This window comes from Notechis scutatus, chromosome 2 (genome assembly GCF_049901735.1).
Source record: "Notechis scutatus isolate UNSWTSFEM ecotype Mainland chromosome 2, rNotScu1.2, whole genome shotgun sequence".
NCBI lineage: Eukaryota > Metazoa > Chordata > Lepidosauria > Squamata > Elapidae > Notechis > Notechis scutatus.
In genome coordinates this window covers 40,247,054-40,258,546 of record NC_142010.1, presented here as the reverse complement: position 1 = coordinate 40,258,546, position 11,493 = coordinate 40,247,054, and positions in this window count along the sequence as shown.

The window sequence follows — 11,493 nt, the reverse complement described above, 5'->3', positions numbered from 1 at the left end:
TCTTAAAGTCTTTCCTTGTCACATGTGGTTTGACAATTCTCACTAAATCTAACTGGGCTGTGCAATAGACTGCGGAGTTCATTATATTACAATCTCATCCTCCTCTTAGAAACTCAAAGCAGAAGTCACCTTCTGGGATGGTTGGCTGTAAGAAATAGACTCCAGTGGAGAGAAGGAAAAGGAAAAGAGTTCCTTTGTCCTTTCCACTTATTACCTGGATAGAAATAAGATGGTCCCTCTTCAATTCAATGTCCAATGTCCACCTCCTGAGGCAGAAGTCATTTGGTTGGTATCTTTGAGCCGATCAGACTTTGGAAGATGGAAAGATAGGTTTGAGGAACAGCATACTTTACTAATTTTTTAAAAAGTATTTTTGGAACAAGTTACAAAAGAGCACCAAGTATTTTTCAGTAATTTAAAGTAGAAGACATTTGACTGATTTTGCTACAACCAATAGATGCATCCACTCTTATTTCATCCCATTGTTCAGGGGTCCTCGATTCACGATCACGATTGGGACCAAAATTTCCATTGCTAAGCAAGGCAGTTGTTAAGTGAGTTGTGCCCAATTTTATGAACTTTTTGGTCATGGTTGTTAAGTGAATGACTACAGTTGTTAAGTGGATTGCATGGCTGTTAAGCGAATCTGGCTATTCCCATTGACTTTGCTTGTTGGAAGCCAGTGAGGAAGGTCACCAATGGACATCACATGACTCTGGAATGCTGCAATAATCATAAATAGAACTCGGCTCCCAAGTACCCAAATTTTGATCATGCGAACCATGGGGATGCTGCAATGATTGTAAATGTGAACCCTGGTTGTAACTTGTTTCAGTGCTGTTGTAACTTTGGATGGTTGCTAAACTAATGGTTTTAAGTTGGGGACTACCTGATCTTAGATTAAACTGTCAAAACCACAAACCTAACTAGGCTAATTTACTTTTTATCTTCCAGACTGATATCAAGTGTAGCTTGAAGTATACTAGCAGTATCTACTTATAAAGTAAGATTGATCGTGGTACTTTGTCATTGCAATGTGCTGAACTAAAGTGCTGGTTTTTCTACTTGTTTTTATGTGTTCGGAAATGCAATTGAAAAGATGAAAATTTAAATGTCATCTGTAGGAATTAAAGGCACTGAAATTAAATGAGCTTTCCTTCCTGCACTATATGTAGGCCCCGCTGTAATGCAGTAAAATGAAAGAGGCGTTCACACTGGGCCAGTGGCATTTATCCTTGGCTTTTAGAAAGTGATGATTCAGACAAAGCTGACTCACCTGATCTTGCTATATTAAGCTACACCATTTGTTCCACTGGGATTGGACTTCTGTAGCAAACTCTGTATAAAGCTATCTTTGCAAACAGGAGAGAAATAACACAGTTAAGATTCTACCAAGGCCAAACAGTGGGATTGTAACATTTCTTTCTTGTACTAATTACTGCCTACCAGTTTGTTTCCCGATGCAGTTATGGGAATACAATACTTCCATCCAGATATTTAAAAGACTTGAGAGTGAACCATTTATAACTTCCATGTGGATTTGCCCATCTTTTAACATCAGAAATCCTGTAATATAATCCCATTGTGCATGTCTTGATTTCTGATTGAGAGAATGTAGACAGGGCTGTTTCTGTATATGAAACTCACTAACATAAAGATTTAAGTTTGATAATCACTTTGGGAGTAACTAAAATATTTACATTAATATTACATCCCTTGTTTTCTAATTCCTTAATAGAAGACAAATGGATTAGACATGATGAATTTCCAGCCATTTGTCTGGAATGGTATAGGGCCATGATGGCGAACCTATGGCACGTGTGCCGGAAGTGGCACCCAGAGCCATCTCTGCTGGCACGCAAGCCGTCACCCCAGATCAGGTCCACTGCGCATGCATGCATGCCTCCCGCTAGCCAGCTGATTGTTGGGTATCTGCCGCGCATGTGCAGAGGTGCAGGGTGGTGGTTACACATGCATGTGCAGGGGGGCGGGGCGGGGTCACGTGTACATGGCATTATGGGTGTAGGCACACCCGTACTTTCGGCACACAAGGACAAAAAGGTTACCCATCACTGGTATAGGGGCTCCTGTTAGAGCAGGGATTTGGACTAAGAGACCTCCAAAGTCCCTTCTGACTTTGCTATCCTGTCTATGTGCAGGGAACAATTTTCTTTTGTAAAAAAAAAAAAAAAAAAGCCCTGATATTCTTATGGACTAGAAGAAGGATGACACTGCTGCTGGAAAAAGGATATCAGTTCGAAAAAAAAATGCAGGATACTTTTAATAGTCCCTTCCATGTGCATATTAACCACAGACAGAGAGTGTCAGTACCAAGCTTCCCACCTGCCAGCTTTTTGCTTATAGAAGAATCTTGAGATACCTGAAGCCTAACCTCGCTCATGGATTGGACCGGACACCAGCGTGTGTAGCTCTCAAACAGGCAGGGGCTTGAGCAGGATGTCAGTGGATAGCCTCTGTCCAAGGAGAGTGGTAGGCTTTATAGGAGCAGAACTAACCATTTTTAGTATGTTGACTTTTTAGAACTTGGAACTGCAGTCTGCCAAGATCCCTGAAACAGATCTTTGTTCCTCAGCCTGGAAGAATCAGATGGATTCAACATGTCAGATGGATTCCAAATCCAACCTAGTCATGGAGAACTGTGTCTTCCAAAACCTAGGAAGTGTACAAAGCAGACAAAGCAATGGCAAAAAGTCTTGGATATTTTCCTTTTCTTGCAGCTGTTGGCAGATCAATATTACATTGATTTTTAAGGATCAGAACTAAGTGTACAACCTGGAAATGAAAGGTAATTATTCTCTCTATCTTTCCCTCATTGAATTTAATGTGTTACTTTCCCTTTTTGCCTTTCTCTTATTGAATGGAATACATAAAATTCACCATAGATTATCTGCTTCTTATCTGATTGTCTTGTATGGCATTAGATTCAAGTATTCTTGGTGACACATTCCCCATAAAGTGTCAACCTCTAGTTAGTCAATTGCCCATTAGCTTCTATATTATTTAATAAATTGTATTGATTATTCAGTAATTGTACTTTTATTTTTGGACTTAAGAGCACATAAGCCTGTTTAATAGCCTATAGTCTTAATAACGTATAGCCTATGGAATGAAACTAATCACAATTATTCCAGGTACTTTAAAGATTTAACAATTAAGACAACTAGAACAAGGAAAATCTGTCCCTTTGCTATTTATATTACCACCATTACATAATGTGCTGGTATAGATTTTACCTATTTACCAGGCAACAGATGTATTGTTTCCCAACAGAAGGAGGAAAATGGAGAAAGGAGCAGATGGTGACAGCATCATTGGCCATAGCCTTTCAAAGATTATCAAATTAAAACTTTTAAAATAAAATATGTGAGGCATTATGATTGGAAAGTAACCAGATTAATTTTTTAAGAAAAGTTTAAATACAAATGGAATTTGGTTTTTTTTAACTGATCCCATTATTATTTTTTTATTATAGCATTCCCGTTTGCTATTTAAACTACAAAGTGACCTAAGCCTCTCCAAAGTTGCATGACTGAAGACCTAAGGACTGTTGAGGCCAACAAAATGAAAACCTTCCTCCAAGACATGTTTTTTTCCTCTTTACTTTGTAAACATGTTAGGGAGCAGGTTTATAAAATCCTACCGGTCCTGCGAGAACTATTTCTGCCTTTAAACAAAGCCCCCTTAATCTTTTCAAGCTGTAAAGTTGGACTAGAAGACTTCCAAGGTTCCTTCCAACTCTGTTATTCTATTCTATTCTATTCTATTCTATTCTATTCTATTCTATTCTATTCTATTCTATTCTATTCTATTCTATTCTATTCTGTTCTGTTCTGTTCTGTTCTGTTCTGTTCTGTTCTACTTTTTCATTATCTTTGTAACTGCAGGTTGTTTCTAAATGAGGTGGTCATTAGAAGGACAACCTGTAACCTAATTAAGGGTACTCACCTAATACTATAAATGTTTGACCACACATTAACAAGAAGCAAAGGTTATTTCCAATGCCATTGCCACCTCTAAAATGTCCCCCCCCCAACAATGAAATGATTCCTTACACCAGGGATGTCAAACTTGTGGCCCATGGGCTGGATGTGTCATGCACTGGCCACACCCACCCTTGGTTTAGTGAAGGGGGAAAAAATCATGATACGTCACATGATGACAGTGTGATGCCACAGGTGTGACACCCCTGCCTTACACAACCAGAGCTTATATAGTTTCTTCTATACTGTGTGAGAAAAGGGCAACTAGGCTGTAAAGTTAGTACAGACCTCTGCTTAATTGAAGGCCTCAAATTAAGTATATATTATAGTGCCGGCTGAGCTGATTTTGCAAGCATGGTGAAATATTTGCAATCTGCTGAGCTGAATTTGCAAGCACAGCAAAATATCTGCTATCTGCTACTTCTGCAAAAACATATATATTTGCTGGACAGTCAAAAATAGAGCTATTTTGGATCACGAATGTCTGGGACATTGAGAAAAAAGGGAACTGAAAATAGCAGATGGTAAGCGAGTTGGCATATACCTACAAGTGGGTGTTAATTGACAGTCAGTATGAGGGAACAAGGAAGTACATCCAGTAAGATTACATACCATTGGGTGGGCTTCAGAAGAAGAAGGGTATAAAAGAAGGGGTAAATCTCAAATCAGGACCACTGATAGTAGCTATCCTTTCTGGAGTTAGCTACTGTCTCTGGACCTCATTGCAATGGGTTATTGATATAAGTTAGGTTATGATGGCTTTTCATGTTCCAAATTGCTCATGAAATAAATCTCTTATTCTTAAAGTAAGATTTATTGCTTGTGGTTTGTCTGTGTTCCTCTTTTATTGAAATATTTTATAACAACTGGAATAAAGTTTGTTTGTATGCTATGCTGATTCCATGTGTTTGTAATAGCCTAAAGTCCTTGGAAACATCCTAAGTAAACCAAAAGAGCCAACAGCTCCAGAAGAAAAAACAGGAGTCATCTACAACATAGAGTGTAAAGACTGCAACAGCCACTACATAGGACAAACAGGCAGAAGACTAGCAGAATTCATCTATGAACAACAATATCAGTCAGAAGCCATGATGAAAACTAATTTCTCAACATATGGACAGATTTAATCATAGTTTCAACTGGGAAACTGTAATCATCCTAGACCTGTGGTCAGCAAACCATGGCTCACAAGCCACATGTGGCTTTTTGGCCCCTTGAGTGTAGTTCTTCAGAGTGGTATTCAGTTGAGGCCCCCACCACACTTTCCCACCACCCGGCTTCATCCGGACCTTTGTGGAGCTCTGGCTGCCGTGGCATAAAGCCTGGGCCTCGTGTAGCTGGCCAAGCAGTGGCGATTGCTTGTGCCACACTGCCAAGGCCCCAACTGCACTTTCCCACCACCCGGCTTTGTCCTGCCCTTTGTGGAGCCTCCGGAGGCCATGACCTCCAGCCCAGGGCCTTGCGTGGCCAGCCAAGCAGCCGTGACGGCTTGTGCCGTGTTGCCAAAGGCCCCAGATCATCTTCCTGCCATCCGGTCTCGCCCTGAGTTTCTGAGCCGCTGCAATCATTTCTAAGTTGCTGCAATCGTTTCCAAGCTGTCGCGATCACTCTCCACCCCCTCAAGAGCTTCTAAAAGCCCTCAGAGGTTCTTGCTGACCAGGCTAGAGCCCATAGGCTCCAGCCTAGTCAGCCTTGTTAAAATAACCCACTTTCCTCCCACCTCCAGCCTCCAGCAAGCACCTACCTCCTTCAGACGCTTTCTCCAATTCCCAAACTGCTGCTGTAAACTTGTCTTCTGCCTTGCTTGTGCTGCATCCAGTTCCTAGGTGAGCAACTGATTCTGCCTGCCTGCTTTCTTCAATTGGGTAAGTAAGTGGCTTTTTTTCTTATTTAAATCAGGGCAGGGGTCTTCAAACTTGGCAAGTTTTAAAACTTGTGGATGTCAACTCCCAGAATTCCTGAGCTACCATGACTGGAGGAGGGCTCCTGGGAGTTGAAGTCCACAAGTCTTAAAGCTCTCCAGTTTGAAGACCCCTGATTTTAAAAAAACAGTAAGTGTGTTAATTTTTTTCCTAAAAAAATAGTCATATAAAATTTGGGAAATTTTAGCTGCTTTTCTATTTTTAGAGAGCAGTTGCTTTGTGAGGTTGTCATTGTGTGTGTATGGAAGTTCTTTTAAATTGTGTGAAATGTTATGTGCCTATAAATTAAAGCTATATTTTTAGATTTTTCCAGCTGTATCTGCTTTGTGAGTGTGTGTGTGTGTAGTTTTCAGTTGTGTAGGGAGTGTGTTTTCAGTTGTGTAGTTTTGTGGGTCTGCTGCCAATCCAGTCATGTAACACGGGAGATGTGGTGCAGGCGGGCCATGGGATACGCAGCGCGGGGTAGGCGCGTGTGATTCATGCATGAGTTGAGTGCGCCAGTCAGTCAGCAGTCTCATTGTGCAGTGATTAGTGCTAATCACGTCCACAAATCGCGCATGGGTGACAAAAGTACCTACTTGAACCATAAAGTTACCTGTATTTTTTCAACCAGCTGCAAATCCTACAGGTATTTTTTTCATCAATTTAAGAATTGTAATTATTTTGTGTTGGTGGCTCTCAAAATAAATTTCAATCGTTGTACTGTTGATATTTGGCTCTGTTGACTAATGAGTTTGCCGACCACTGTCCTAGACCAAGCCAAGTCTCAAAATGCTACAGAATTTCTGGAAGCCTGGCATTCTGGCAAATTGGCTATCAATGGACCCAGACATAAATAACAACTACATACTGTGCAAAAGAAACAAGCAACAAGCCAAAAGGGGAACAAAAAGATCAAAATACCTCCTCATCAGCAATCAACATCAATATATCCATAGATTAAGACCAAGATTAACATCAGGCCAACAATCAAGAGGTAAATAATATCCTGATCAAGGAAGTCTAAAACAAGCTAACAGTAAACAGCTCAACCAAAGAACCTCCTAAATCAGTGGTCCCCAACCTTTTTGTACCAGGGACCGGTTTCAAGCAGAAACATTTTTCAAGGACCGGGGGAGAGAATCCGAGTTTGGTAGTTTGCTTGCAGACGTTTCATTACCTGACTAGGTAACATCTGATGTTGTTACCTGGTCGGGTAATAAAACGTCTGCCAGCAAACCACCAAGTTCAGGGAGCGCCTCGGCCCTGCCTCCCTCAGCCCCATCCCTCAGGTGTCTGCCTCCCTCCCTCCCTCAGGTGTCTGCCTCGTTCCTCTCTCAGTCACTCTATCGCTCCTCCAGCAGCCCAGGAAGAAACTGCTTCAAAGAAGCCGGGGGTGGTGGCTTTTCCTGTCGCCACAGCTTCCCGAGCGCCCGTTTCACCCCACCCGCCCGCCCGCCCGCTCGCGGTTCAATCCACAGTGCTCCGTTCTGCCTGCCTGCCTGCCTTCTTCGTTTCGGAGCAGCTTCGGCTGATAAAAAGAGGCGAATAGTTATTATTCTCAGCCGAAGCTGCTCCCAAACAACCAGACAGGCAGGCAGGCAGAACGGAGCACTGTGGATTGAACTGCGAGCGGGCGGGCGGGCGGGGGGTGAACGGGCGCTCGGGAAGCTGCGGCGACAGGAAAGCCACCCCCGGCTTCTTTGAAGCAGTTTCTTCCTGGGCTGGTGGAGGAGCGAGAAAGCGACTGAGAGAGCTGAGCCAGAGAGCAGGACAGGCTTCGGTTGCTTCCTCCCTCCCCTTCTTTCATTTGTGTCCTTGATCCCCGATCCCAGCAGCATTCACCGAAGGCGAAGAAAGCCGCCATTTTTTTTAATTTTATTTTCTTTGCGGCCCGGTAAAGAGTGCTCCACGGCCCGGTACCGGTCCGCGGCCCGGTGGTTGGGGACCCCTGTCCTAAATGACTCACACCAACACTAAAGAACAAGTCACTAGAACAGGCCCATCAAACTGGTGGCCCGTGGGCCAGATGCATCATGTGCTCACCCCACCTCCATAAAGGCAAAAAATGTCACAATATGTCACATGACACGATCAAGTATGACACCCGTGCACTAGAATATAAATTGACAGCAAACTCCACTCCTTACTAACATTGATGATGCTACCTAGTTTGGGTAATGAAACAAGAAAGTGCAAGAAAAGTTCAGAGAGTACCAAGGAGCTCTCATATTGATCGCAGATCAAAACCCTAGAATTTCTTGACTCACAATTTGAAATCAAATGTCCTTCCTTTCTATTGTTTCTGTTCTATTTTCTGAAAGTTGGAACTCAACATTTATTACTTCTAGGAGGGGCATGAACTTCCTCCCCAGAGTTGGACTTCCCATCCACAATGCAGTCATTGTCATACTATTCCAGGAGCACTCCTTGGTTAAAAATACATAAGATCACAGAAGTCCAGATATCCAATAACTTTAGTTTTAAAAATTACTGCATATGGATTAATGACCATTTAAACAAAGGGCAGAGCACCATATGGGTGACAATACTAGCATTTATAAATAAGTCAACTATTAGGAAATGAAAACTTTTGGAAGCCAACATGTTAATGAATATGAGTTATCCATTTACTTAAGCTGACTATTTCTCTTCCATCTTGTTGAAAAAGGCATATGCTACTTTTAAATTCTAGTATTTAGCTGTCTCATTGGATTTATTCAGTGTTCACAAACCTTGACATCAGTCAAATTTTAATGCCAAAACTAAAGGCTAAATTACTCATTTATCTTTAAAATTAACTCATTATCATAGTGCTGGAGAATAGCACATTGATCTAACAACAGAACTGTCAAGAGGATCAAAGTTTATGGCCTTTTTCAGATAATTTATTCACAATTCTTTCCTATAAGTTTACAAAATGTGAAGTTCCATTGAGTTTGAATAGGACGATTCAGGAAAAAAAAAAGAAAACATGAAAAATGAGATCAAAGATATAGTAAAAGTCATGTAATTTAAAAACTTTCTTCTTTGCCTAGCATCACCTTGATTAGTTACTTATAATTGATCCATTTGGTCCAATCCAGACTGAATCTTTATTATATGATAGTATTACATTTGTAATTCCACATCTTCTATCAAAATTGCACTATTATTATCAAATGTTTCTGAAGCTTATTAACTAAAGAGATAATGAAAATAGAAATCAATAAGGTCATTAAAATAAACAGCATATAAAAGCATTATTTAATTGTCTTCCTATGAAGGCTGTTTTGAAAATAATTTAAAAGCAGAGATATCGTGTTCACTTTTAAGTTAATCAACTTTTTCTTTGAAAAAATTCAAGTTGAACACTGAATTTTAGAGTATATTGCTTTCTATTTAATATTAATCATCTTAGGCATTTCTGAGAATAAAAATAGAAATCATTCTATAACAATTCATTAAACAAAGGAAATTGCAATACTGCTGCTAATTTTGAACACAAAATAATTAATCTTCCTTAAATTTATCTGCCCTCCCTTTACCACTGACCCAGATAAATGCTATGGAGATATTCAGCTTCTTGTCATTTCTCCCCCAAATAAGAGTATACAATAATCTGGGTTTTAACTAGATGATACTGAATTTTACCTGGCATGTTAAACCATGTTATCCAATTCATAACTGGTAAATGTTTTGTGAAGTAATTCTGCTTTTGGGTTACCTTCATTATAATCAGCCCAGTTTCTGTTATTGTTTTTAACAGTCCATGATATGTTGCTATGGTAGTCGAGTTCTCCTCAATATTCACTCTTGTTTTATGGATTATTGTTCTTCACTTCAAAGTCCAGCTGGAAGTGATATCTATCTGCTGAAGGTGATATGTGCATTTAATTCAAGTGTAATGACAGCTTTCTTTCACACCACATTTATTGTAGTTTAACCCACTTCAACTCCCTCCATGAAAGAGCACATTGTGAATGTAGCTGCAATGCAGACACAGCAACTCTCTTTCCACTTGCACAGTAGGAACATCTGTGAATGCAGTTTCAATGTTCTGGCCAAGCATAAAATCTGTGAATCTGTGAAACATTTAAAAGGCAAGACCTAGAGAGTTTCATTAACAATCCACCGCAAACGTCAAGTGACACTTCGTGTATTTGAACATGATTTGTAAGCTGGGTGCTAGAGAGGTGTAAAATTATTCCATAAATTATCTGTGAAAGTGGTAAAATCTACAACTCCTTTGCTCTTGCTTATTTTTAGATCTCAAATTTTCAACAGAGAAAAAAAATCTTCAGCATCAGAATCCTAACACTGAGGCAAACTAAAGGGAGAACTGAAAAACAGTTTAAATAATGCTGGGCGTGATCATGATTTTTACCACGCGATCTCCAAAGATGAAGAAAAAGCTACAAGACCAGATTGACAATGATGCTAAGCAGTGGTGGAGTTGAAATAATTTAACAATTGGTTCTCTGCCCTAATGATTTCTTCTAACAACCAGTTCACCAAACTGCTCAGAAAGTTAACAACTGGTTCTCCCGAAATGGTGTGAACTGGCTGAATCCCACCACTGATGCTAAGCTTGCTTTAAGTAAGATCTCCATGAAAGTTAGATTTGATGGAGAAAGAGGAATGGCCAAAATAATATTGCTTCATGGACTTGGTGATATTGAATTCTCTCAACTTTAATGTTATGTATATATGTACAATACTCTCAGGTCAGATAGAAAAGGAATGATACTTATATATCTATCTATGGGGATATTTTGAATAGTGATTGTCTGTGCAGAAAGGGAAACAAAGAGATTTTATTGTTTGCATTAGGAAATTGTAAGATGTGACTACGACTGAGGGACATCCAGCAGATAAATAGAGAACTCTTACAAGACTCAGATGAAATGAAGATGGTAGGAGATTTTATTGGAATGTCCTATGTTTCTTTTTCACTATCCACTCCTGGCTATACATCATTTTAAACAGATAAATAATGTAGTCATTTATTAGAAGGATGAAATAATGGTGTGGGAAGAAATAACTTTTCTCTTCCCTCTACAACCATATTTCTAAATTGCATATGAGGGGAAAATACAACTTAGCAGGTGGTGAAAGGGATTCACACTGATTACAGGGATGAAGGCAAAGATATTCTGAAACTTGGATGTCAGCATTAGCCAGAAAATAATTTGGGGGGGGGGGAGTTGATTCTCATTTTAGGTGAGGTTTAATAAATGTTTGACTTAGTGACAAGACCTCAGCAGAATTTTCCAATCACTGAATTCAGCATGCTTTGACTAAATTCTAGGTCCATTCTATATTTTTCCAGCTTATAACAATGCATGGTTAGGTACAAATCTTCACTGAATAGTAGAAAGATTCTACAGAAGAACCTTTGTCAACATAATAATGAAACTCCTTTTATAGTTTAATTTTAGTATTTTTTTTCTTCCAACCATCCTATGCCTTAATAGACTTAGTCATGTCCATTCTTGAAGATTGGATGTGTTGTTGATACTGATATTATGGTCTGAGAAACCTAGCTTAACTATTGCACTACCCTCCTCTTCATTCTACATGTCACACAGAAGGTCTACATGTCTGGAAGA